At 36.2% G+C, this 27,888-nt stretch overlaps 1 pseudogene across 1 annotated transcript; it reads right to left on the minus strand.

The window, feature by feature from the left end:
• Positions 1-6,720: 6,720 nt before the first annotated feature.
• LOC143568906 (MLO-like protein 4) lies at positions 6,721-20,906 on the minus strand (annotated as a pseudogene). The gene is made up of 13 exons (XR_013141645.1): positions 20,312-20,906; positions 20,096-20,153; positions 19,781-19,989; positions 18,491-18,566; positions 17,899-17,983; positions 17,495-17,607; positions 8,349-8,398; positions 8,216-8,256; positions 7,957-8,121; positions 7,859-7,894; positions 7,463-7,530; positions 7,316-7,376; positions 6,721-7,201 (listed from the first exon to the last, which is right to left on the minus strand). The product of XR_013141645.1 is annotated as an MLO-like protein 4 (transcript).
• Positions 20,907-27,888: the final 6,982 nt, after the last annotated feature.

Genomic DNA, 27,888 nt, shown 5'->3' on the forward strand with positions numbered 1-27,888 from the left:
TATGAATGGCGTATGTGTAATTATAACTGATACTTGATAAATTAAATTACTAGCTGTATTTGAATTAAAAAACGAAGTGCATAATTTATTTCTCTTGAACCCAGGTCAAATTTAGAAAAATATTAGCTTGTTAATAAAATGACTACTTTGTTAGTTTTGTGCACAAACCTAAAGATATGGGTTCTAACGATCGAGCAAAACCTTCACGCTTGTCGAGACACAAGAGTCAGGTTTCTTCATGGCAAAGCAACGCCCGGAAAAGGGTCACAGGGAAGATGTATTGAGAGAATGATCAAATTTTGAATGAGATCTCAATCCGCTATTTATAGGCTAAATTTGGGACCCATAGAGGATAGTTATGCCTATTCGTGGCGGTCCGCCACCGAACTACAAATGTTGCATCATCGGACATGGGTTAACCTATGATTGATCAAAAAAGTATGTATGGCTTTAGGTGTAGCATACAGTTTGTTGTGCCGTTAGTGGTCCGATGCGATGATGAGTCACCTAACACGTGTCAAGATCAATGTCTCATCATCTACCATGTGTCAAACCCGTATTGTTTCGTTCATCACTAAGTAATAAATTGTTAAGCTTATGGTAGCGCTCCGTCGCTATTTCCTTTATTATAGCGAATCGTTAAGCCGAAGGATATCGGTTCATTAGCCACTACTTTTTTGCTATCATGGTTAGGCCCACAACCTGGATTTGATATATTAAGGAATTACAGTTATACGCGAGCGCCAAATGTGCCGTTGATGGTGGCGAAAACTTGATGCTGAGTTATTTATATTTTTGAAAACTTGATGCGAGTGCGAACTGTGCTGTCAAGTAACATTTTTTGTTGGCCTTCTTCTACGGATGCAAACCTTTTGGTTGAGAAATCTACAGCTTTCAAAATCAAAAGGGCAGTTTTGGGTTGTGGCATTGTTTGTGACACCGACCCTGGTGGATTTACTTTCAAGTTTATAGAAGATAGAAGATACTGGGAACATTTAGAAGGCAAGTTTCATAACCTTCTTGATAATATTTACCACACCGATAAAATAAATAAAGGTTGCAACTCCTCTTTTGATTTGGGTTATCTTCGTATCAATTTGATTGGCATTATAGGGCTGCAATCAGTCTTTTGTTCTATGTAATTGGAGTGATAGTTAGGGCTCTATGCTAGACTCAGTCGGGTATTCTCATAGTAGTGGTTTCTAACTTGAAGAGATAGGTATTAGTCCATCTATATTTATAGTAATGATGTATACAGATCATTTATAATATTGGAATACTGTAATTTGACGGAAATAAGTGTCGCATCGATCAATGGCTTCTATCATGGTCGACCTAGCATCGAATTTCCGATTATCTCTTGAATTCGATTTTGAAGCTAGATAACACCTTTTGAATACGCTTCACTAATTGGAAGAAAACAAAAACCGTATTTAACCACAGGAGAATATGGTAACCTCCCTGGAAACTTTTGTTTAAGTGATCATATAGGGTCAGTATTTCATCTATAAGGATGACATTTAAAGAAAATGAAGTTACAACATCATTCACTCTTCTCTGACTATATAATATATAATAAAAAAATACAATAATGTATGGGACGCCTAAAGTTGGTGGTTGTAGGTCCCGTGACCGGATCAAACAACACAACAAACTAAGTACTAGTCGTTCTTGGATCAAACTCACAACTAGTTGGTGGAAACAACTAGCTAGACCGAGATCTCGGATCTTGTGGTGTGTGGATGTGGAGGCCAAAACTAGGAAGAGGGTGAGGGAGGTTGAGAGAGTTTGTAAGAGTTAGACAATAATAATGCAAAAGGGTTTATGCACAAGGTTATGGAGAAATGGGTCCAATACTTACATTTTGTCCTTACACAATAAACGTACTGACGTATTACACCGACTCTAAGCAAATATAAAGACATACACAATCCTAAAACTAATATAGAATATTGGCCCTACAATACTTCATGTAATAAGCCTTTCATATTGTTATTTAACCAACTTAAATAACATTATAATATATCTTTTCTCAAAGTATAAATTATCCATATAATTTATTTACTTCACAAGAGCAAATATCTAGAAACCCAATTTCCAAATATTCTAAGTGTTAATATTTACTTGTCAGTTCATATCATAAAATAAATATCGTGGGTGTTTGTCTAGCTTGTTATTGGGTATGACCCGACTTGGATCATAACATACTAGCCACATCAGTTCTAACATGTGTCTTGAGCAGACCAAGTCCAACAGAAAGGACACCATTGTTAATCCGGTCAAAGATATGTAACACAGAGGTATTTGTCTCATCTTCACTCCTTTCTCAACATTTGGAGTTGAATGGTTATAACTTTCCTTCAAATATTGCTACACAAATACTGAAGTCTGAACTTATTGAGAGAGGGTATTTGGGTTCTACCCAAAAGGCTACTCTTTATAAAACTTATTTCCCTCTCCAATGAAGTTCCCTTTTCTCACAATACTTCAGTGTATGTCATGCAAATCCATTAGTTGGATGAATTGCCATTGAATGTTCAATATTTAGCCTATTCCATTCTAACAGGTGAGAATTACTACTTTTCAAAATCAATTTTTAATGACTTGGTTTCAAATATGAAAGCAATGAATGCATCGAAAGAAAAACCATTTTTAATGCTTCCAAGGTTTTTAATGGTTTACCTCATGAAGGTATTACCTCACTTTGATTTGACCCAAGGATCATCAGTTCGAAGTAAGTCTTAACAATGAGTTGTTTCCGAGAATGAAGGATTCTAATCATCATCCTTGGTTGATGAAGAGGAACCTGCCAAAACTGTTGATACTCCGGCAACAACAGTTACAGAAAGCGGGCCCACTACTCAAAGTGATCAAGGTACTCGACCTAGTACCTTAAAACCCACACCTTCCACAAAAAATAATATATCCAAGAAATCCATCAAAGCCAAATTCTCAAAGAAACCCAAAAAGGTAATTCAGGAAGATGAGGTGCCTGATCACCAGTGGCACCACAAAGTCCAAAAAGAAAATTGATTGTTGTTACTTCCTCACAACACGTCACACCTCTACCCAAGAAAACTCCTTAGTCTTCCTAAAAAAGGAAACTATTGTAAGCACATGGGACCTACATCAAAGGGATGATGGGCTAATCAGCACTCCAACTCCAAGCCCCTCTCCACCCCATTGGATCAACACATCATAACCACTGAAAATATTGATCAAGTAATTACCAAAATATCCAACATCACTTAAAGCAGTACTTTCTTCACCGCATTACCTAAAAGGGAAACCACTTCCAAGATCAAGAGGAGGGTATAGTCCGTATCACTACAGGTGATATGGATTTGGGATTCAGAACAGCTACTACAATGTTGAAACAATTGTTTCACAGTTGGGTAGTAGTTTAGGAACTAAGACTCCTATCCTGGTAACAACTGATGATATCTTGATATTAACTCAAGTTGGAAGTCCCAGTACCAAGAAAATGGGGCATCTGATCAATTTCATGATGCACTTCTTGATTTTGATTTAGATAAAACTGCTGATGTAGGTCAAACTACTGATAATTGTACAACAGATGAGACATGGAGCTCAAAAAGCTCAGCTCAAACATGACTCAACCTCAAGTCCAACAACACCATGATAATACCAAATTGTCGCCCATCCGAAGTGAATTCCAATCCTACATACAACAATTAGTCACTCAAAAGCCACCAACCACTCCAAGATCAAGCACTCAAGCGGGTATAACCACCTCTAAGCAGAGCTTGTTGAGCTAAAATCCTTTATTACCTATCAATTCCAAATATTCCAAACCAAAGTCAACACTGATACCACCATGCTTCAAAACTCCCTCAAAACTCTTGCTAATGAATTAAGGAAGCAAATGGCGGATTAAAGAAACCAACTAGCAGAATTCACATGTATTGCTCCTCTTGCACCATGGTTTCCAGAGAAAGCTCGGGCTGCTGCTGATGACAAAAAGTGGGAGAATATTCTTGATGCTTCAAGGAAAGTTGTTGAGAAGAAACCAGATGATTCTGTAAATAAACTTGCTGGGGAAGCTGCTATGTTAAAAGATATGCTGAAGAAAGAAAGGGAAGCAAAGGAAAGAGCTCTTGTTAAGCCACTATGAGAAATACTAGATGAAACAAACACTTCAAACACAAAAAGGTTGAAATCAGTATCCAAAGGTGGAAGACAAGCTGGAAAAACAAACAAAATACTAGTAGTTTCACAAACCACTAATGAATCTGAAAAGATACCAGCAGTTCTTCAAACGAAGAACTGCTAATGTTCAAACAGTTTTTACACCAACTGCTGATGTTGCTACAAAACAAACAATTGGTGTTCCACAAGAAGCAACAGTAGTTTCAGAGATGCATCCAATGCACCACAAGAACCAACTTCCATTCTAAAGGTAGTTGAAACCTTGAAGTCAAAGCCTAGTCAAACAAAGGGTTGTAATAGTAGTTTGAAAAAGAAGAAGTTTATCTCACGTGAAGATGATGCTTTCGCACCATCTACTCCTGCTAAAAAGTTTAAGCCTAAAAATGTTGAAGAACTAATTAGTCATCAAGAAGAGGCTGCAAGAACATTAGCAGGAGCTACTAAAAGAATGTCTGAAGAAGAAGTTGTAAGGTTGTATCAACAAGACCTTCTGAAGGCAAGAGATCTTGAACATCAGGCTTATTGAAGAAGCTTTATTGTATCTGAAAGACCAATAGTTGACAAGCAGCTATTGATGGAAGCCAAGAAATGTGCTCTTATTTGGCTAAAAGAATATGCCAAGTACAAATTCACCACACAAATTTTCAGATGGTGGACCTATGAAGATCTGCAAGCTGAATGTGAAAGAATTGAAAGGTTATTAAACAAGACCCGGATTAGGCTCATCCTGAACCTAATTGGGATGCTGTAAATTTAAGGATTTCTGAAGAGAAGCAAAGGGAAATCTTAAAAATGAAAATAGAATTAGATAAAACTAATTTTCATTCAAGAAAAGAGACTGCCAGATGGGGAATAGATAGGCTAAGGAATGCTTATAGAGATCTTTTTCATGAAAGAAAGAAGAATCCAAGCAAGTTTCTTGAACCAAAAGCCTTATCTGAAATTAAGCTTCCCAAAAGGCAAAGAACTGCCCAAACTACTGCTCTAATCCCTAACTCTACAGAGAGGGAATCAAAGCAAGAAACTTGGCTTTGTATGCTAAGAGAAGGCAGTTGACTTAAGTAGAGGAACTACAAGCCATCAAAGGCATACACATAGATGCTAAGATGGGATTTACATATGATATAAATTTGTTTCCTTCTTCAACTTCTTTACCAACATTGGCTGTTGTTATTGCTGAACAAAGTCAGTCAATCTCTAAAGTCATTCAAAGGAGCAAAATAAGAAATTGTTCTTATGTGGTTTTGGAATTTGAGTCTAGCACTCAACATACGGTGGAACTTCAGGATGTGCCAATATTAGATGAACAACTTTTAATAAGTCTAATAGACCTTCCATTGGAGATGGAAGAAGATGATATTTTGGGCATTGAGTTTCTACAATTCATCAAAGACTAAGCCCAAAGAAGACATTCAAGATAAGACAATGGAGCTAAAGGAATAAATGGTTTTGGCAACATCAGTTCAGAAGGAGATTGTTGAACCTTGCGAAGAACCGATGACCTCGTAAACTGCTGATGACCAAATATCAAACAACTGATGGCTCAAATAAGTTGTTCTCCATTATGAAGTTTTGGCAACTACTGCTCCAAACAGTTGACCTCATAAACTGCTAACATAAAAGAACCGAAGACAACTGATGTTCTACAAACTATTGAAGATTGGTTAAAACATTCGTTGTTTAACAAAGATTGGTAGTTAGCATAGGATTCTCTATATGCAGTTGTTTGTAATAAGTTTATCAGTAGTTTGTAACCGGTTTTGTTAGCTGTCACTATCACCTTTAGCTCATTAATAATTTTACACTTGTATAAAATGAAGAAGAGAGACTCCTCTTTATTAACAATTTTCAATTTCCAATACTCACCTAAATCGTGTACTTTTGTACTAGAAAACTCAGTGTGAATGATGAGCTAAGTTTGAGGGGTAGCAATAGATTGTAATCATTTGATTATAGTTAATGCATAACTGTTTTTCCATATGTAACCAATTATTTAGCTCTAATGAATTCCACTTCTTAAGTTGTTCAGTTCATAGACTAATTGAATTATAGTTCAAATATGATTATAATTAAAGTGATACTAATCCGTTCAAAGGATTAGATTAGTTGTTTACTATTCCATTGATTGTGAATTGTGTTCAAGTTAGCTTAGATTAAAGGTCTTCGATCCTAACAACTATGTTTACTAGTATGCAGCTAGTGTTGGTGAGAAAAGTTATAGCTAAGTTAGTTAATTATTTTTAAGTGTTTTAAATAGGTGAGTTATGTTAAGTTTTGGATAGAAATGAATTAATCAGAAAGCTATTGCAAGTATCATCTATATTCTCTTATATAATGCTTGGGAGATTAGCCTCCTCTAATTGGCTTTTATCATTATACATATGTTTTTAAAGTTTATAAATAGTTTCACAAGATTACATCTAAAGAAAATTAAGTGACCTTAAATGAACAAACAACAAAAAGGTGACAATCTTGAATACTATTGTGTGAATTACTCTATGTTATAAACAATCAAGAGCTAAGAACCAACCAAAATTAGTTGGTTACGGGCCTATTGTTTTTGAGTTTTGTAAACCTTATGAATTTTCTCATCTAATTCATGTATTTGAAATCAACATTCAAGTTGATTCATAATAATAATCCGTGCAAACATTAATGCAACGGCTTGGTACCACGTACTCGAAATCTATAATCTCCCGGTTATAGGTTCAAGTCGTTGTGATTCAGCTGAACTATATATCTCATCACAATCTTCATTTTCATGCATAACTCGATTAAAATAGATGTTGTCATCACCCGTTGAAACTTCAAGAGCTTTACTTTGGTTTTTGTCCAAGAACGCATGAAGAGGTGAGATCGCCTCATCATGATCATCATCCACCATGGAGTCCAAAGACATGGTTGATGATGTTGTCGGAAGGAGGGTGAAAGCGGAATCATGTTTGTGTTTAGCCTTTACCCTCCTCTGCCATGTATGCAATGATTCTCTTACGTTTTCAGACACTATGGTTTTCTTAAACCGAGAGCCCATCTGCAAAACTTAATAGAATGTCTAAGAAAACATGCATGGATAAACACATATAAAGAAAGATATTTTTAAATACAAACGAACAAACTATAAAATAGGATGGTGGTTTAGTCATGCCTGAGTAACAATAACATAGAGAGGAAATGTGATGAAACTACACCAAATTTGTGAGATAATCCTGCAAAAACCACGAGAATGAAGCGTAAAACATTATTTTAAAAGAACATTATAACCAAAATCGAACTTTTTCTGTCGTAAATTTACCCAAATGTCAAGCGAATTACTAGAAAGCTATGGTTTTTGGTAAAGCAAGACGTTTCATTCACCTCCCACTACAAATAAGAGAGATCAAGATTTAATGTTTGTTATTTTAAACTCAAACCCAATATCACATGTGAAATAATTGAAAGAAGAAAATAAAATACAATACTGATGTTGAATGCTTTCGTGTTAATTTTATTAATTACGTATCTAAGAGATAATATACAACAAGATATTATTCATAAAACAAGAAAAAAAATATAACATTTTTATATTGAACCCTAATCTTAATCTGTTAAATATATCTAGAGATTTATTGTTGATATCCTTCTTAAGATAAACATGAGATGTTTAGCTTAAACATAAAATGGAATGGCAAAATTTAGCAAATGGTCTTACCAGGGACCAAAGACAGGTAGCCATTTCAAAAGCATTCTGCAAACAGTGTTAGTGATTCAAATTTGAGCAAGAAGTATGGAACTTCAGATTTGTATTACCTGGAATGATATAAACTGTATGAATCGTAGCAGAATCCTAGGCCTTCCAAACCAAAAAAGCTCATCCCTCAATTTAATTTGACTCGGATTTTGACTCGTGTTTTTGGTTTCAACAGCAAGTTTTATTACTATGCGATGCAGTTTAGTACCCACAAGGACAATGAACTTTTTTTTATAGTTTAAAACGAAGAGAAAACATTAGTATCTTTAATGGTTATGTGTAAAATGAGAAAGGTTTAACAATGGAGTATTTACATACAATTGCTGGAAGGAATGACAACCAGAAGTAGATATTTGTACCTGCGTAATAACAACACAGATTCACCTATTGAACGAACATGGTGTAAATTATGCACGAAGAAAGTGTCGTGTCTTGAAAAACAGAAATATACCATGAAAACCAAGAAGAATGCATGAAATGGCGAAAATCCATAGAGGGATGCTGCAAGCAAAGAACATATGTGATTGTGTTTTGTAAAGTAAATAGAATTATTATAATGAACTACGATGGAAGGAAGCTAAATATGTTGCCCAAATTGATGATCTTAACAATTGATTAATAAGAATTGATTAGAAATAGAATTAAAATCAACAAGAACTTTATTGAATAATCTGATATTGTAACATTGTACTTGTTCTTGACACTTGATCGAACTATATAAACAAAACAAACTAATGTATTTGAAACATCGCACCGGTTCATATAACTCTAACCAATCGACACATCAACTTGGTGGTTACGTACCAAGATTGATTTATGAAACGCTAAACCCGATACTTAACACACTTTAAATACAACATAAACATAGTTGAACTATTTACATAAGAACCCTTATACTTTGACGATGAGTGACTTAACACTTCATGATACATACAACATATGGTAGTCATCTATTCCATGGGTCATATGCTAATAAAACAATATATATAATTAATATATTTTGCCAAAATACATAATATTAAAGGATATTCTCTTATTAAAAAGTATATTATTCTTGTTTTGGTGTTTATCTTTTGGTTTCCTTGACTCTAGGGGTTTACCATTTTTGTCTTCTAGTCTTTTTTTTTATCTAACTATCTATATAATTGTCTACCATAAAATCCTACGTGTCACTCTCAGGTTGTTTCTCCTATTCTCTAAAGCCACCAGATTGCTTGATTTCTAAATGGAGGTTTCTCATGCATTTAACCCGAATTCGTGGGTATGGGTCTCACCAAACCCGGATAGTATTTAAATGGGTTATAACATCTCATATATTTATGAAACTGTTTCATAATCAAACAATAATTTTTGCGGGTCATGGGTCTCACCAAACCCAGATAACTCCTAAACGGGTTATAACATCTCATTTATTTGTGAAATAATCTCTTAACCATCAAAGAATAATTTCCATGGGTTATAGGTCTTACCAAACCCTAATAACCCTCAAATAGGTTATAAGATCTCATTTATTGGTAAACACTTTCATCATTAAACCCTAATTTAATCTATCTCTTTTACATGTTCTCTGTTGTTGTTCATCTTCATCGCCGGTTAACTTCCGATACTACCCACCACTGTCAACAACATTAAAGCCCCCTTTTTCATTAAACAAATTTTTGTGTTCATGTTTGTTCATTTAAAAATATCAACATGCTCGTGTTTTTTTATGTTTGTTCGTTATAAATCTAAAAAACTACACATCTCAATTGAGAAAACTCAAACGCTAAAAAATATAATAACAAACTAATATATATGTATTAAATTAAAACAAAACTACGTTAAATAAAATATATCATCATAATATCAAAACGATTAAAACAAAAACTTAAATAAACCCCCGTAACACGGGAGGATTAAGCTAGTATATATATATTTTCCTATTGTATCCAGAATGAATGATTTGAACAATGATATACTCTTTATTTCCATCTATCTTTAGATCGCATAAGAGCGGTTCGAAACCCTACCACTTTGATTCATAGACGCCATTATCTTCTACAATGGTTGGAGATGAAGAAAAACCTGGGAGCAATTGTAGCACCATCATCGATCATTCCTCGCCATACTATATTCATCCGTCAGACTATCTGAAACAACTACATGTCAACAATTTACTCACCGACAACAACTACACCAACCTGGTCACAAGAGTTGACGAATTTTTTATTCGCCAAAATCAAAATAGGATTCACAGACGGAACCCTCCAGAAACCAGAATAAATCGTCTCCCGATTGTGTCGTGGATGCGGTGTGATGCATTGATAAAATGATGGCTAACCACGGCCATGGAGAAGACAATATGTAAACGTAAAATATCTTAACACATCGGTGGAGATCAGGTCGGATCTTGTTGAAGGTTTCGAAAGGAGAGCGGTCCAAGAGCCTATGAATTGAAGCAGCAGATTGCCGTCGCTCGACAGGATGGTGCTTTGGTGTCCGCATACTTCACCAAGCTTCGATCTTTATGGATGAAGCTCAATCAGTCCAAGCCCATTCACAATACTCTTGCAGTGGATGTTCATGCAATATTGAAAACAAAAACTTACAGATCACCAAGATAAAGGAAGGCTTTATGAATTTCTTGCAGGGTTAGACTCAAAGCTCACAATTATTAAAACCAAAATTCTGGCAACAAAACCAACACCTTCTTTGACAACGACATTCCAAATGGTTGTTAATGACGAGAAGCAAAGATTGATATTAGCTGAAAAGAGAATCTGCCTGAATCCGCTGCGTACAAGGATTTTCTTAAACGTGACAGTTCTTCTAGTCACACAAAAGACAAGTTTGTTCCAAAGGCAAAGAAATAAAGTAAAGAAACTGATCATTGCAATCATTATGGAAAGGACAGTCACAAGCTTATTAGGTATCCAGAATTGTGTCCCGGAAACACTAAAGCTGAAAAGGCCAAGCCTAAGCATGTTTGTATCGATACGGGATCAAGTCCCATTCCCGTGCTAACCTATGAGCAATACTAAACTTTTGTTAATCACTTTTTAGGAAATAACAAAAAAGAGACCACACCTATGGCTAACATGGCTAGTAAGAGGGACAAGATCAATGAATGGGTTAATGATTCGGGTTGCACCGAACACATAACCAATCGTAGTGACCTAGTCGAAAATAAAAGAAAAAATATATATTTGAGGCACATGTTTTCATACCGAACGTTGAGGCCATTCCCGTTGACGGAACGGTAAATTATACTCTACCGGGAGGTGTTAAAAGAAACAATGTCCTTTATGTCCCAAACCTTAATTGCAATATCCTTTCTGTTGGTCGATTAAGTAATGATCTTTAGTGTGTTGTAACATTGTTTCCTGATATTTGTGTCATGCAGGGTTACGTTCGAGAAACTTGATTGGTGCGGGTAAACACAAGGGTGGATTGTACCGACTGGGGATGATCGTAGAAGACAGAAGAGCCATGATGACCACCATTGACACATGGCACAAAATATTGGGTCATGCCTCAAAGAAAAAGATTTCTAGAGTTAATTTTTTTTCAAGATATTTCTGCTGAACTTAAAATTAAAGTTTGTGATTCTTGTGCAAGGGCGAAACATACCAGGTTACCTTTTATCATTAGTATAATTAAAACCAATGATTGTTTGAGTTGATTCATTGTGACATTTGGGGTATGTAAGGCCTATTTCTGGATTAGTCTTTCGTATTTGTAATGTGTATTTTGTTTATGTTATGTTAAACCTTTATGTATGTATGTTTGGGGTTAAGGCCATTTGTACTTAAGCCCATTGGGCCGTTTCTCATGAAATATATGTGCATGAGAACACACACTTTATAAGGTGTGTGTAACTCATACACATAACAACCTTTTGCAAAACCTTATCCTTAACTCTCTTCTCTTATTCATGGCAATAAACACACACATCTATTTCATTAGAAACGGCCCAATGGGCTAAAGTACAAATGGCCTTGGGCCCAAGCATACATAAATAAAGGTTTAACATAACATAAACAAATACAGATATTTCTGTTGAACTTAAAATTAAAGTTTGTGATTCTTGTGCAAGGGCGAAACATACCAGGTTACCTTTTATCATTAGTATAATTAAAACCAATGATTGTTTGAGTTGATTCATTGTGACATTTGAGGTATGTAAGGCCCATTTCTGGATTAGTCTTTCGTATTTGTAATATGTATTTTGTTTATGTTATGTTAAACCTTTATGTATGTATGTTTGGGGTTAAGGCCATTTGTACTTAAGCCCATTGGGCCGTTTCTCATGAAATATATGTGCATGAGAACACACACTTTATAAGGTGTGTGTAACTCATACACATAACAACCTTTTGCAAAATCTTATCCTTAACTTTCTTCTCTTATTCATGGCAATAAACACACACATCTATTTTATTAGAAACGGCCCAATGGGCTAAAGTACAAATGGCCTTTGGCCCAAGCATACATAAATAAAGGTTTAACATAACATAAACAAATACACATTACAAATACGAAAGACTAAACAAGAAGTGGGCCTTACAGGGTAGATATCATATACCGAGCTATGCTAGGGAAAACTATTTTCTTACAATAGTTGATGATTTTAGTTGATGCTTATAGGTGTTTCTTATTAAGAATAAAAGTGATGCCAGTAAACATCTAATAGATTTTCATAAAATGGTTGAAGTCCAATTTGGAAAACCCACTAAAAGGATTAGGTGTGATAATGGGGTTGCATTAACATCTAGTTCTATGTTTGAATTTTATGCTAAGCAAGGGATTTTACTTGAAATGACATGCCCTCATGCACCCCAAATAAAACAGGGTGGTTGAAAGAAAGCATAGACACTTGCTTGAAACATCTAGGGCTTTATGGTTTGAGGTTTTGGGATAATGCATCTTAACCGCTACCTATATAATAAATTGACTACGCTCAAAAGTGATTAAAAACAAAGCCTTGTATGAATAAATTTTCAAACAAAAGCCAAATATGGCACACATGTGAGTATTTGGTTGTCTTGTCTATTTCAAAAACACCAATACTAATGGAGATAAATTTCAAGAACGTGGAAAGCCTAGGGTATTTTTGGGTTATCCCCAAAGCATCAGAGGGTATAAAATATTTGATGTTTAAAGTGGTAAGTTGATGGTTAATCGTGATGTTGTCATTTGTGAAAAGAATTTTCCCTTTAAAAATATTGAAGTTGACAAAAATAAAATAATAACTGGCCCAGCCCGAATTTATAATTGATCAAGCCCAATTAAGAGGAGCATCCCTTGTCTGATTCAAGTTGGCCCATTAAAAACCTTAGTAATACCAATATTTTTGTTGAGGAAGAACCGGCCAGACTGAAGATCTTTGCCCATATATTGAATGAAATGTTTTAGAAGACGAACAAGCTCCATCAAACATCACTAACAGTGGCCTTGAGACCCTAAATAATGAAAACCTTGACACCATTAATATTGGGCTTGAGACTTAAAGCAAAAAAAACCTTGAACCTCTTCAAGAAGCTGAGTCCAGAAGCACCAGAACACGCACTATGCCAAGAAAATTCAACGGTTTTATAGTCAATCTTCCCCATCGATCGATAACTCGCAACCCGCCACAGATCAAAGAACCTCAACGGTACACCCTATTGCAACTTTTATTTCAGATAATAAATTTTCTGACACTCACAAAGCCTTTTTGGTGGCCATCAGTAGATGATCCAAGATTTTATAAACAAGCGGTGCCAGATGAAAAACGGAGAGAGGCAATGAAGAAAGAAATCAAAGCTCTCGAAAAGAATGGAACATGGACCTTAGAAAAGTTGCCTGAAGGAAAACGAGCCACTGAATCAAAATGGGCTTACAAAATTATTTATAAACCCAATGGTGAAGTCGAGAGATACAAGGCGCACCTGGTTGCAAAAGGGTTCACCCAAATGGAGGGGATAGATTTCATGACAACTTCGCCCCCGTGAAAAAATTTGTCACTGTTAGAACTCTTCTAGCGGTTGTCGTCAAAAGAGATTGGATTGTTCATCAACATGATGTGAACAATGACTTCTTGCACGATGATTTGGAATAAGAAGTTTATATGAAGATTCCTCAAGGTTTTTCCAAATAAAATGAAACAAGAGTTTGACGTCTTCGAAAGTAGCATCCCACAATTGGTACCCCAAGTCTACCACTTTCATCCTTAGTCTTAATTTCAGACAGTACAAAGCGGACCATTCTTTCTTTACATATCGCGAAAGAAATACCTTTGTGGACTTTCTTATTTATGTAGATTACGTTATTATTGTTGGTCATGATCTGAAGATTCAACAAACCATGAAACAACTCAATCAACAGTTTAGTATTAAAGACCTTGGTTCTCTAAAATACTTTCTTGGAATTGAGGTGACTAAAACCTCAGATGGCTTGGACTTAAGTCAAAGAAAGTATACCTTAGACATCTTGGAAGATAGTGGCATGATAGGTTGTCGGGCAAGTGCTTTTCCCATTGAACAAAACCTGAAGCTAGATAAGGGTGAATTTGAAGCTCGAGTTGATGCTAACCAATATCAATTTTATACTTACAAGCAACCAGGCTTAATATTACATACACGGCCGGTCCATATTCTAAGCCAAATTGTAGCCGACCCTGGCCAAAACCACATGGATGTTGTCACACGTGTCGTTAGATATTTGAAGGCTACTCTAGGCCAAGGTATTCAACCACCCCGAGCTAGTGATCCCGTTTTGACAAGTTAGGATGTCCGTTTACTCATCGCTCATGAACTGGGTATATTCTCTTCTTGGGAGGAGCACCGATCTCCGTTAAAACAAGCAAACAACCAGTTGTGTATATCGCTCTTCAGCAGAAGTAGAATATCGATCTATGGGATCCATTGTAACCGAAATCCTATGGGTCCGGTGGCTCCTCAAAGACCTGTGTGTATATCTTGCAGCCCCAACTCCCTTGTTTTGTGATAATCAAGCGGCTCTTCATATTGCCATATCTTGCAGCCCCAACTCCCTTGTTTTGTGATAATCAAGCGGCTCTTCATATTGCCAATAATCTGGTGTTTCATGAATGAACCAAATACATTGAGATGGATTGCTTTTTCATTCCTGAGAGAGTTGAATCCAAGGATGTCATTCCCATGTGCATTGATAGTAAAACGCAGATTGCAAATCTAACTAAAGGACTTGGCATTCAGCAACTTCGGTTTCTACTAGACAAGTTTCACGATCTTCATGCTCCAACTTGTGGGGGAGTAAAGGATATTCTTTTATTAAAAAGAAAATTATTCTTATTTTTGGTGTTTATCATTTTCCGTTTTAGTTTCCTTGACTCTAGGAGTTTACCATTTTTGTCGCATAGTCTTTTTATATATTTTCCTATTGTATCCAGAATGATTTGAAAAATAATATAATCTTGATCTCCATCAATCTTTAGAAATATAACATTCAACCCGAGGAAAATTTTGAATCTAATTTGTTTTTATAAGAAAAGACTATAAAGGCACTGAATATTTAGAACAACCTAAAAAGCTACAAACCCTTTTTTTCTATGTTCATAATCATCGTCTTCAAGATTCAAGAATAAATTCAGCAAATTGGAACACTACTGAAAAGTGGAACATTTCCTACACAAAAATAGGCCATTTAAAATATGTGGTAAGTAATTCTATTCAAACACTACGACATTGAATTCATGCAAACCCTAACAAAGATTTTAAGAGTTTGCTGATGTGACATGCAATCTTGGCTTGAGTTTGCTAGTCAACGAGCGAATTCCATACCAACTTTGTTTCCATATATAGTTACTATTGGTTTGAGTTTATTGGTCAAAAGAGTGTGTAACATCCTACTTTTGATAATAATAAATAAAAAGAATTTCGTTTACTTAAGAGTGTGTTAATACTTAGTTAAGTTAAATAAAATGATAGAGTGTGGGCTTGGTCAATAAAGATGGAATAAAGGATGGTGATGGGACTTAGGTTCATGGGCTTAAGGGTATATAAACCCCTTAAACCTCCCTAAAACCCTAAAACCTCATTCATACCAACCTTGCCTCCCTACAAACTCAAAACACACACACAAACACCTCTATTCTTTACGGATTAGATTTTAATCCGAAACAAGAAGGATTTGTGTTAGATCTTCCTCATACAAACAAGAAAAAAAAACGTCCTTAGTCACGTGTTGAAGCTAAACCGTAGCTAGAAGTGAGCTAAAAAAGTACGTTTTAGATTAAAGGCTGTGTTTTTAAGGTTGGTTTGCCTTAAGATTGGGTACTAGGGCAAATCAGGCATTTTTATACAAGAAAAATATAAACTTGGACGAAAACGAGGTGTTTTAGAATGAAACGGGACAAACAGGTAACGTTTGGACCGGGTTATTGGAAGAAAACGATGTCATCATAGACCAAGGCTTGTTTGTATGAAAGACGGGCAAAACAAGTCGAAACGAAAGGCTGGAAAATGATAAGAATGGAAATCATGTATGAATCGGGTCCTTAAGAAACGATTCAATAAGATAATCGAGTCGAGTTATAAGTAATCGAATCGAGTTGATGAGTGATCGAATCTAATGGGCAAAAAAGTATTCGAATTGTTAGAAAAGTGATCGAATCGAATGGGCAAAAAAAGTAATCGAAATGACATAAAAGTAAGCGAATCGAATGACAAAGTAATCGAATCAAATGGTCATTCGATAAGAATTGTCATTCGATTAGATTAGTTCAAACTTTAATTTTTCTGATGAATTTTTAGTAAATGACTGTTAATAAAAATAAAATATTTACCCAGCCAAACGTTATAATATCTGTGAGATTATAGGACGAAAGGCTCTTTAAGGGTGGCAGACCCTAATAAAAGCTGTGAGGTTATAGGGCGAAATGCTCTTTAAAATGTTTGTGTATGTATATATGTAAAGTAAGATAGAATATGAAAGTATGAAAGAACGAAAGTATGAAAGTAAGAATGAAGATATGTAGTTATGTATGTACGTAAGAAAGTAAAGTAGGTTAAGTATGTAGGATATGAATGCATTGTATGTTGTCTGATTAACTAAAACTCACTCAGTGTAGCCGACTTTTAGTATGCACGCATGTAAATAGGTTAAAAGAGCTAGCATGAGGATAGCACATGACATGGATTGAATGGCTGGCATCTAAAGATGGACGTCATGATGTTTTATTTTATGTTTTATGTTGAGACAATTTGTGATGTTTTAACACAAGTATTCTATGGTTTGTAAGAATTAGGTGACTTTTATTATACCACGAAAAGTTTTAATTAACTCTGATATTTAGAACTGTATTTATGAGTAAATCCAACGTCCAAAGTAGGGCACCCGGACCGAGGCCTTACAGAATGAACTCTACATTTTGTCTTTATCCAAATCGGCTTGTCACACCAACAAACTCGAAAAAACTTTTCACATTTCTTTTGAGTTCATTCATAGAGTGTATCCAATTGCTTAATTGTATAATAACTCAAAAAGTACCTAAATTACTTCAGACATCTCTAAACTACCTAAAAGTCCAAATTTATCATTAAAGAGGGGGGTCTTCGAAAGGATCTATAAGTGAAGGGAAACATTGGTAGTTTATACCTTATTCCAACTATATCTCGAAACTCTTCTTCCATGCTTCGAAGCATATAGTTATGAAAGTCATATGATAATGGTAGTTATGAGTCTGAAACAATGAGTTCATGAAAAATATACTTATTCAATTACTACTTGCCAAACAAGGATATTGTGCTGGGTCCACGGATGATCAGCGTTGCGATAAATAAAAGTCAACAATCGTGTCATTCCTATCACAAGGGGTGATGAAAAAATGTAAAAATAATCATTAAATATCAAATTTTAAATGGTAGCAAGAGCCTTCACAATTGTAACAGAAAAATCACTACTATAGTCATCTTGACTTATGAGTTTGACAAAATAGCCTTAGACTTTACTTTTACACAAATATCTTTTGACCTTATGTTTTTGAAATTGTATCAACCTACCAAAGGCTTCTATGTGACACCCTAATTTGACTTGAGCCTGTAACTTGGTACTTCTTGGAGCAACAACATGGATGTGTGCATGGATCTGCTATGCCAATTTCATTAAAGGTGGTCAAGAATCTAGCACAAGAGAATTAATCTATTGCTTGCAAGTATTTCTTGATTCAAAACTTAAAAATATTCGAGACTATTTATCGACTCAGGTCAAGACGACCGTTTTAGTGATTTTCCTATTGAATAACCTAAAAGGAAAATTGTTCACCTTGTGGTTTATGGTGAGCCAGGGACTTGGCTTGGTTTTCCCATATTTTCTAGCTGTAGATCTGGTTAGAGTGAATAAGGATATTCTTTTAGGCCAAAGAAAATTTAAGAAACTAAAAGAATAAACATATCGTAAAATAATGATTTTTTTAGATGAAAGCTGAAGGTATAGATTAAGATTAAACATTTGGAATAGTTTGTTTTTCAAAAGATGAGTATATTGAATACTAAAGGTTTGAAAATAACTTTTATTTTGTATAAAAAAGACGATGAAAAGGATAACGGAAACCTTGATCATGGCGAGGGCGATCGCAAAGAAGCTGTAAGACACATGTGTAACACCCAAAACAAGCAAGAAGGGAATGAAGCTGCTCTAGACTTTCTTTTGAAACAAAAGATGAACTTCCCTGGAAATCGGTGGTGCATATGCATGGTCAGTAATAGTCGTTTACTAGAGCTCAAGAAATAGGCACAAATGCATACAAAAACTAAATTCGAAAAAGAGAACACGTTTGTATCATTGACTAGGGCCGTGTTTTATCTAACATCTAATTATAAAGTAAAGAAAATAAATGTTTGCACCAAACCCAAACCAAGCCATCGAGTTTTGACCCAGACTAAAGGTCACGATGAATAAAGTTTACAACTTTGGGATGCCATCAAAGACACTCGCAAATTATCCATGTAACATTTAAAAAAGAGTGGACGTACAAAACACCTTCAGACACATGAGGCATATTCCACATCATTATGCTTTGTCCACATTATATCACCAACACACTATGGGTGTGGATAAAAGGAGAAATTCACGGTTAATCATGCTTGATTGGGAAATTTTCAATCATGGCGACCATAAACAAATCCATGAGTTCCTAGTGTATGCAGAGAAAACAAATAAAATTGGGTGATATGATCAAGCTAGGTCGGATGTGATATTACAAATCCACATATTTATCATCCTCATACTGGGTAATTAAAGAATATGCGGGTTCTTATAAGGTTTATAACCAACTCCAAAAGTGTCCTTGATGGATACAATCTAAATTAACTACTCCCTTCGTCTCTTTGAAAGTGCCCACATTTCTTTTTTAGTTTGTCTCATTATAAATGTTCACTTTGAAAATTTATTAACTAATTTTCAAGTTTACCCTTACACAAATGCAATCATTCAAACTTTGTAAATTTTGTATTTCTTCATTCAAACTTTCTTAAATTTTGTGTTTTTCAAACCATGACACTTGTAAAGGGACGAAGGAAGTATATATCTTATGGATGGCAAGCACTATCTTGTGTCCATAACCCTTAAGGACAAGAAAACAAGATTGCCTAGAATAGAAAGATACCTCACAATTGATAGTTTGATACATATGTTTTGACCTTTACCTACAACATGATGCCAAAGATTCAAGAAAACAACACTTGCAGCACAAAAGTTACCATCTTTGGTTCAAAGACTAAGACTGTAGTACTAATGAAATGTCTAAACAACCCTTTCTTGTGGACCAACTTATAATAAAGGCAAGTGGGTGAAAGGGAAATGTTGCAACTAGTATTTGACTGAAGTTAATGCATACTTAACAAAACTTAAAACATTTGAGTAATAAAGAGAAGAACCTTCCACCTTGGGGCATATTTCACTGTGTTTATGGCTCAAAAGCTGTCTGGAAACCACATAATTTGAATAATTACTGAAAGATGACTGACGCCTAGGTGGCTCAACTGAACATGGATAAAACTGGCTGCTAATCGCAGACGATTTAACACAATTTTTCGCAGCATAAACGATCCAATGACCCATTAGCAATGAGAGCACAGCAAATAGCATTAGTTCTGTTCATAAACAACACAAACCGAATAGAATCTCAAGAAACTTTCACAAGTTAATTAATAAAGTAAAGAAACAAGAAGTGTTCTCAGTTATGCCTAAGCTCATTACCTTCTTTGATCTTGTCTAGAGCAGCACTAAGAGCTTTCCTCTTTGTTCTATACAACCACTATATGCCAGACCAAATCCAATCAGAAATGTTCAACAAATTGTAAATTTCAACTCACCCAACACATACTTAACAGGAAAAAACATGACTACGCAAATTAATTTGAAACTTTTCAACAAAAAAGTTAAAAAAGATACAAAAGTTTGCTATGTTTTTACCTTCTCAGCGTGTCCAAGAGCTGCATTAATGAAGAATCCAAGAAGAACCATGACTGATACAACACTAGCAACAGCCCATGTTGGTGTTTCCACCAATGATTTTCCTTCTGTCTCCATTTTCATTAAAATTTGACAAAATCAATGAACCAAGCTTGTGAAAATTAATCAAGATTTTGTTGATCGATTTTGCTATCTGATAAGATCACAGGCGCAACATCAAGATGAGATTAAACTTTAATCTTAGTGGTTATCTTTTGGCAACATCAAGATGAGATTACTTCAATCTTAGTGGTTATCTTTTAGTAGTTCAGTGTGATGTATATATTTGGGTAGTTCAATGTACTATTAAAATCAATGGGGTCATTGATGGCCACCAATTAAATAGTTTCAGAGCGTTGGGAGACATAGTTGCATGGAGGGCTCTATATATAGTTGCAAATTTGGATAGTTTTTCTTGTCAATAATTTATGTTTAATAATTTAGAGCAGATGTGGACCATGTAAAGAATTGACCTATTTTTTTTTTTTTTTTTATTTTTTGGAAATATGAAGATAGTTTGAAGTTAGTTGGAAATCTTTACTAAGAATTTAGGTATATTGGTTGGTGGGTTGAAATATGCAACCATAACCAATTATATATTATTATTATTCGTGTCAAAAAGTGCAACACTAGCTAATCCTTAAATTCAGGTCGACACGAAAATATAGACTCAACGGAGTAAATGAGTAATATGAATAATTTTCTTTTGAAAATATTTAAAAATTTTGAAAATGGATTGAAAATTGCAGATATATCTTAGAAAAATGGAAAATGGAAAATTGAAAAAAAAATTAATGTAAATGTTTTTTTAATATACATAATTGGTTAACGGGTCAACACGAATCTAAGTTGTCTTGTAAAACGGGTCAACTCGAACCCGGCCCCTTTTTTATATGTTTTGTGCTAGTCAATCCAAAAATTTCTTTTTATTTAGAATTGATTTCTTTTTCTTGAAATAAGGAGAGTTATTTTTAAATCATTGTGTAAACAAGTTATACACACTAGTTAGTCAAGCTGTTTGTGAGGTACTATAGATTAGTAAACTAGAGCTCAAACCCCGAGATTAAATAAACAAACTCATGCTCATGCTTACGTTTATTTATTAAGCCAGCCATAGCCTGAGCTTCACTAACTTAGTTTGAAGTTGGTTGGAAATATTTTACTTCAACATGACTGGAAATAGATCGATTTTGTCTTTTCATTTTTAATTTTTTCTTAAGATAAAATACATAAACTAGTTGTCAACAGTCAACATCATGTTAATAGGGGTGTTGTCTCTGTGTTAAGGGCTCAAATCGAATTTTTGGCATTTTTGATTCTAGGAAGCTAATCAGTTTCAGTTTTTTGATTTTTATGTATGAATTCAAATCGATTACGTGTCGGTTTTCGGTTTTGCGTTTGAACTATAAATGTTTGGGGCGGAAAAAAGCAGTCCAAGATAATAAATTTGTGTTTGAGACTTTTTGCCTAATATTTTTGTTGTTGGCTTATTAGTGAACTTAGGTTTAAAACTTTTTTACTACTTATGTGTCCATTTTAGTAATATTAACACAAACCAAGCTACATTTGTATATTGGGTAAGCGAGCAACAAGTTGCGCCGCTATCCCATTTTGAATCGCAAAGCCTATCCTACTAAATATCAATCCTTAGTTCTTCGGGCTCTGCGAGTCACTGTGGACCGACTACCTTCTGCACCCGCTCCAAAAACCGAACCGCCTCGGGAGCTAGGGATCCAAATGTGTAGAGGGAAAATGGAATGAACACGTGCTGATTCTCTAAACACGTTGCCTCATGCTTAGCAACCTTCCTAGATTCCGCCCTCAAAACCGTATGTCCCAGAACGAAGCCACTGTCTCCAACCCCACCAATGGGGACACCCCAGTGAGGTCGACACACGCATGCTTACCCCTGCCCAGCCAAACACAAGAACGTCCGCAGGATGCAGGGTAGATCTTCCCTCTCGCGGATCAGTCAGAAAGTTAACAGGTGCCTCATTCTTGTCTGAGATTCTGGCACGCCTAAGCACATCCCATAAGACATCTCTAACCCAGTCGTGATGATACTTGAATCACGGCAATTTCTTATAGTGGAGGGCATGCTCACCAAATCTATCCACACAGGCTGTTTTATAAATGGGGCATAATTCGTCTGAAGGGAAAAGAGAAATCATAATCCGGTATTTAAGGATGGCTCTGTATTCAACTGGAAACTTGCCCAAGACCTTCAATGGGCACAACGGTCAAAAAACCCTGGACATGAACCCCCTTGAGACAAGCAACAGTTGTCTTTTGTCTCGGGGTCATATCGAATCGCTCCTCCAAATCATATACGTGTTTACCATAAAGAGCACTCGCCAAGGTTTGTTGAGATTTCTTGGAAGCGGTCTCCTTATCAGTAAAACCATCTAGATTAAGGTCCGGGAGAGTTGTTCCAATATTACCAAGTGTAAGGGAGTAGTCAGAATATACCCCATAACACCAGTGCTTCGCAAGATGTGGTCCTGCAATTTTCACGACTAGGCCCTGGAAGCCACAAAGGCATATGTGGAGACATCATCCGCCAAGAAAATTCCTAAGCCTCCGCAATGCATAGGGAAGGAGCCAACCTCTACCGGAGGTCCCCAAAATGCAGTCCTCAACATACAACAATATCTTCAATTGCCTCCCGTAGGCTCGCATCAAAGATGGACACAGCCTCTTTGATAAGTTCAGGTTGACATGTCTAGAGCCCAAACACTAACTTAACAACCCCATGCACGAGCGCAACTAAAGGAGCTCACTTTGGGGTCCCCGTCAGAATGGAACGCACTCAGAAAACCTGTTAGCACTATGCAGTACCGCTTCTGCCCCATTAGGGATCCCAACCCCGAATTGAAAATCCCCTATAAGCAGCCACCTCTTTCCCCACTTTACGCACGGCGACTTTCGACACCAATCTTCTCCAAATGGCCCAACCGCTATGGGTCTAATTCCATTGTCAGGCTTCAACAGGGGGTCAACAGCGCCGAAGCAATGAACTCCGCTAGAACTTTAGGACAAAGCCCCCCAAGCCACAAGTTGACAACATCAGTGATGGCCTTTAAGAGCCCGGAGGCGATTGGAGACCCCTGTCCACAGAAATCGTCTAAAATATGTTGGGCTCGCAAATCATCCCTCCCACAAGATGTACCTTGCGGGAATGTATTAATACATTCCAACACACAATTACCGTCCACCGGCAAAGATGGTTCCAATGGCACGGCGAAGGGCATGGTCGAGGGGTCCACCACTGGGTGTTTATCTATCAAGGCTCTCAATGTATCCCCCAGCAAGCGCGACCCCGGATGAACACAAGACTTTGACCGCCGCTGTGTAATGGCCATCCACTACCTTCCGGAGGGACTGCTTAATATTGCCCTCGTCCTCTTCTTTAACTTAGCCATCCCACATCACAGGAGGTTCAAGGAGGGGTAGCACCAACTCTTCTAAACTTATCTCATATTTCCAAACAGCCAAAGCCCGCATAATGAAGTTACATTGAAGCGATTTCCTGTTACCCGACCTTCGTTCCTGCCTAGTAGCCGGTTTGACAACGCGTAAGGTGCAGCGAGACAACAACAAAAGTTTAACCCAAACCTCAATAGACCTCGGGGCATCCACCACTTTACGGAGCCCTGACAAAGCTTGGGCAAAAGCCATGTGGCACGCGGACGGGATACTCTTGACAGTAGCAATAGGAAGGGCGAGGACGTGCTCAATAAGAGCGACATCTACAACAATCGTCTCAAAATATAAATATAACTATTATTCGTACACTAACTCATAAGATCATCTTCATTCCCCAAGTATGAAATTATGGAGTTCTAGAATGGCACATACCAAAAGGAAACACAGTTAATGATGACTTATAGCACTTATAAATAATTACTTTGTCATTTTAAAATAAAATATAAAGTTAATTAATAAGAACTCATAAAATATAGGGAAATATCTTAAAATAGCCTATTTATATTATGGTTTTTTAGAAATAACCTAAGACAAAAAAACAAACTAGCTTAAAAATCATGTTGGATCCGACGAAAACCGTTTCTAATCCGATGGAATTTCGACACCGTCCAACGGAATTTTGGACCTTAAAGTTCGCGCCACATGTCCACGTATTAATGGATTCGACGAAAAATCTTTAAAAACGTTGGATCCGACGGAATCTTCATCTTCCACATCTAAAACGCTAAACTTCCATAACCAACCTCCATCTCCATCTTTTTTATTTCTCCACAAAAACAAAAATATCAATAGTACAAATCGCTTAGTTTTTCAAGAAAAACACAACCATAGTGTTTAATTTAATTTATTTTAGAACTCAAAATTGAAAATCCCCAAATTAAAGAGTCGGATCTAACACAAGCATGAACTGAACCGTCATATTCAATTGTTTATTATTATGTAAGTTTGTTTCATTAATCCGTCAGACAACACGGTAAACCGCCGGATCCGACAAAATAATATGCTTTCGTGGCGCGTCATGACAGGATCATTTATCCATCGGATGAGAAACGATTTCCGTCGGATCCGGCGGAATTTTTAGGCTAGTTTGGGTTTTTGTTTGGTCTTGGGCTATTTCTGAAAACCATGGCCAAAATAGGCTATTTTGAGAAATTTACCAAAAAACATAACTAGTTAATTTAACTTAATAAAACTAATTAGTTGATTTCAATAATCGTTAGATAAAACGAAAGAAAGAAAATAAAATTAGTAATTGATAAAAAGGAAGTAGCTTAAAAATAGGAAATAAAATATACTTTGGGCCAAAAACTAATTTGTTGTTTCCAATAATCTATATTACTGTTGGAACCAATTCCAACGGCTATATTACCCTCAAAAACCGGTTTAAACGGCTATATTACCGTTGGATATATTTTGAGCTGCAGCTGCATTTAATTTCAAATACCCGGCGGAACCGGTTATTCCGGATAGGAACCGGAACCGGTTTTGAAACGGAACCGGGTAGGAACCGTTATGAGATATAATATCGAGAACCGGGTTGGGCTTTCGGGTATATAAATAGACAAACCGGGTTTTGGGTACACCAGGTACGACCTGGAACCGGTTCCGGGTTTTTTTATGCCCGTCTATTTTGGGGTATTAATTATAACCCATGATGTGAGTGGCATTACCTATATGGTTTTAATCAGGGTGTGTATTATGTGTATGAGTTTAACATTGTTTTCTATCTTTATATGATTATATCTCAAGTCGAGGACATCCTATATTTAATAAAATATTACTGTCATTCGATTCCTAAAGCCACATGTTATAGCACCTCATTAAAGCCACACGTTATAGCACCTCATGATAGTAAGTATTAAAACAGAAACACCCAAATTTGTTTGTTTGATGCCATAAAATAAATACCCAAATCACGGTAATGTATTGTTATGACTTGTGCATCATATGATTATATTAGTCCTTCTTTGGCCCAAATTAATAGCCCACTTAAGGAGCCCATGAAGAAATCAGGTATGTTCGTGAATAAATATTGTTAAGGTGTATTGGTTGTTTTACATCTCTGGTTCTTCCATCCACTTTCATGTTACTTGTTCTATCTTGCTTATAATCTCCTATTTGTAACCGTTCATGAAACGAAAATATAATTGATTAAAGTTTCTTTAGATTGTGTTAGTGTAATCTTGCGTAAGTGCGGGGACCTAGTCGTCGTACTTACAAACCTAGGGGGTTTTTGAGTTAGTTTTTCTCCTATTCTTGTCTAACAAGTAATTTTATGATTATAAATAGGGGTTATTTGTAATCAAGTAATTACAACTTATCAATCAATATAATAAAGGTTTAGACTTGAAATCTTATTGTCTTCAATTGAGTTAGTTTTTCTCCTATTCTTGTCTAACAAGTAATTGTATGGTTATAAATAGGGGTTATTTGTAATCAATTAATTACAACAACTTATCAATCAATACAATAAAGGTTTAGACTTGAAATCTTATTGTCTTCAATTGGTATCAAAGCTTACAGTTAAGTTCTAGGATTGTCGGCGAGGATTACCGATCAAGAAGATCCGGCAAGTAAGGACGGTGTTTCACCGCAAGAGCTTGTGACAGCAGGTTTGATCGGAAATCAAGAAATCGGCGGCAACGAACAAGATTCTGGTGTGTGTGTGACATCTAGCGTCATCAAGAACGAGTTCAGCAGAAGATTCTGGAGATCGATCAAGATAGCAAGTCCGTTGACCTGCATATAAGGTATCGATCGGACCAGAAGTTGAAACTTGTGTATCTCTCGGTTCCAAGATTCAATTTAATTGCCCAGGTTGTTCACGTGTTGAAAAGGCTGTGTGCTCTTGTTTGATGATTAAATAATTGAAGAAGGGTAACGGAATCTTGAAGGGAAAACGCATTTTGAATTGTTTTGGGTTTTGTTCTTGAAGTTCACGACAACCACAGAAAAGAAAAAGTAAACTCTTTTTCTTGGGTTTTGTGATTAAATCCAATTTTACAAAAGTCAAAGTAGGTATATTTTGTGTGGTCACGTTTAATAACAAGAAAGCATCCAGAAAGTCTTCTTTTAATTATTTTTAAGAGTTCAAGAAAAGATGGGTGATCAACCAAATAATCAAGTCGTAGGGCCAAGTAATCAAGTCGGCTTCCCCAAAGAACCGAGTTTCCTCTCGATTCAGTTTCCGATTCTTATGTCCACTAATTACACGATTTGGACTGTAAAAATCAAGGCCATCTTCAAGGTTCAAGGGTTGTTGGAGGCTATCGAACCAAGAACGGGAACGGTGATTGACTCAAAGATAGACGGGTTGGCGATTGTGTTTCTTTATCAAGGCATGCCGGAGGCTTTGGTGATGCAAGTGGCTCACCTTTCCACCGCTAAAGAGATATGGGATGCACTTAAGACTCGTTTCGTTGGGGTTGATAGTGTTCGAGAAGCACGTATTGAGTCTCTTCAACATGAGTTCGATGTACTCAAGATGAAAGAAACGGACACGATTGATGACTTCTCGACCAAGATAAGCCCAATAGCTTCCAAAGAAAGCAATCTTGGAGAACCGTTTGAAGAAAAGACCCTTGTGAGAAAACTTTTGAAGTCTGTTCCAAGAAAGAGGTATATAGCGATTGTTGCTACTATTGAACAGTTTGCCGATATAAAGACCATGACGTTCCATGAAGCCGTTAGACGCCTAAAAGCGTTTGAGGAACGATCTGGAGATGAAGGCAAACACGTGTCCTATAAGCAAGAACAACTCCTACATACATATGAAGAATGGAAAGCTAAAAGTAATCAAGAAAGGCGTCATGGGAAAGGCAAGATTGGAACTGAATCAAGTCAAAAGAACAAGGGAAAGGGTAAGGTTGTGGATCGGGAAAAGAAAGAACCCCGAGTTAAGAAGGATCGGTCAAAGATTAAATGTTATCAGTGTGATGAACTAGGACACTTTGCCACATCATGTCCTAATCGAAACAAGGAGATTAACTTTCAAAGTAACCTCGCTCAAGATGGCGGACCGGTTCTAAACATGATGACGGTAGCTCGGAGTA

The sequence above is a fragment of the Bidens hawaiensis genome, unplaced genomic scaffold, assembly GCF_021521415.1.
Source record: "Bidens hawaiensis isolate Kalapana, Puna unplaced genomic scaffold, B.hawaiensis_p1.1 tig00024244_1, whole genome shotgun sequence".
NCBI classification, from domain to species: Eukaryota; Viridiplantae; Streptophyta; class Magnoliopsida; order Asterales; family Asteraceae; genus Bidens; species Bidens hawaiensis.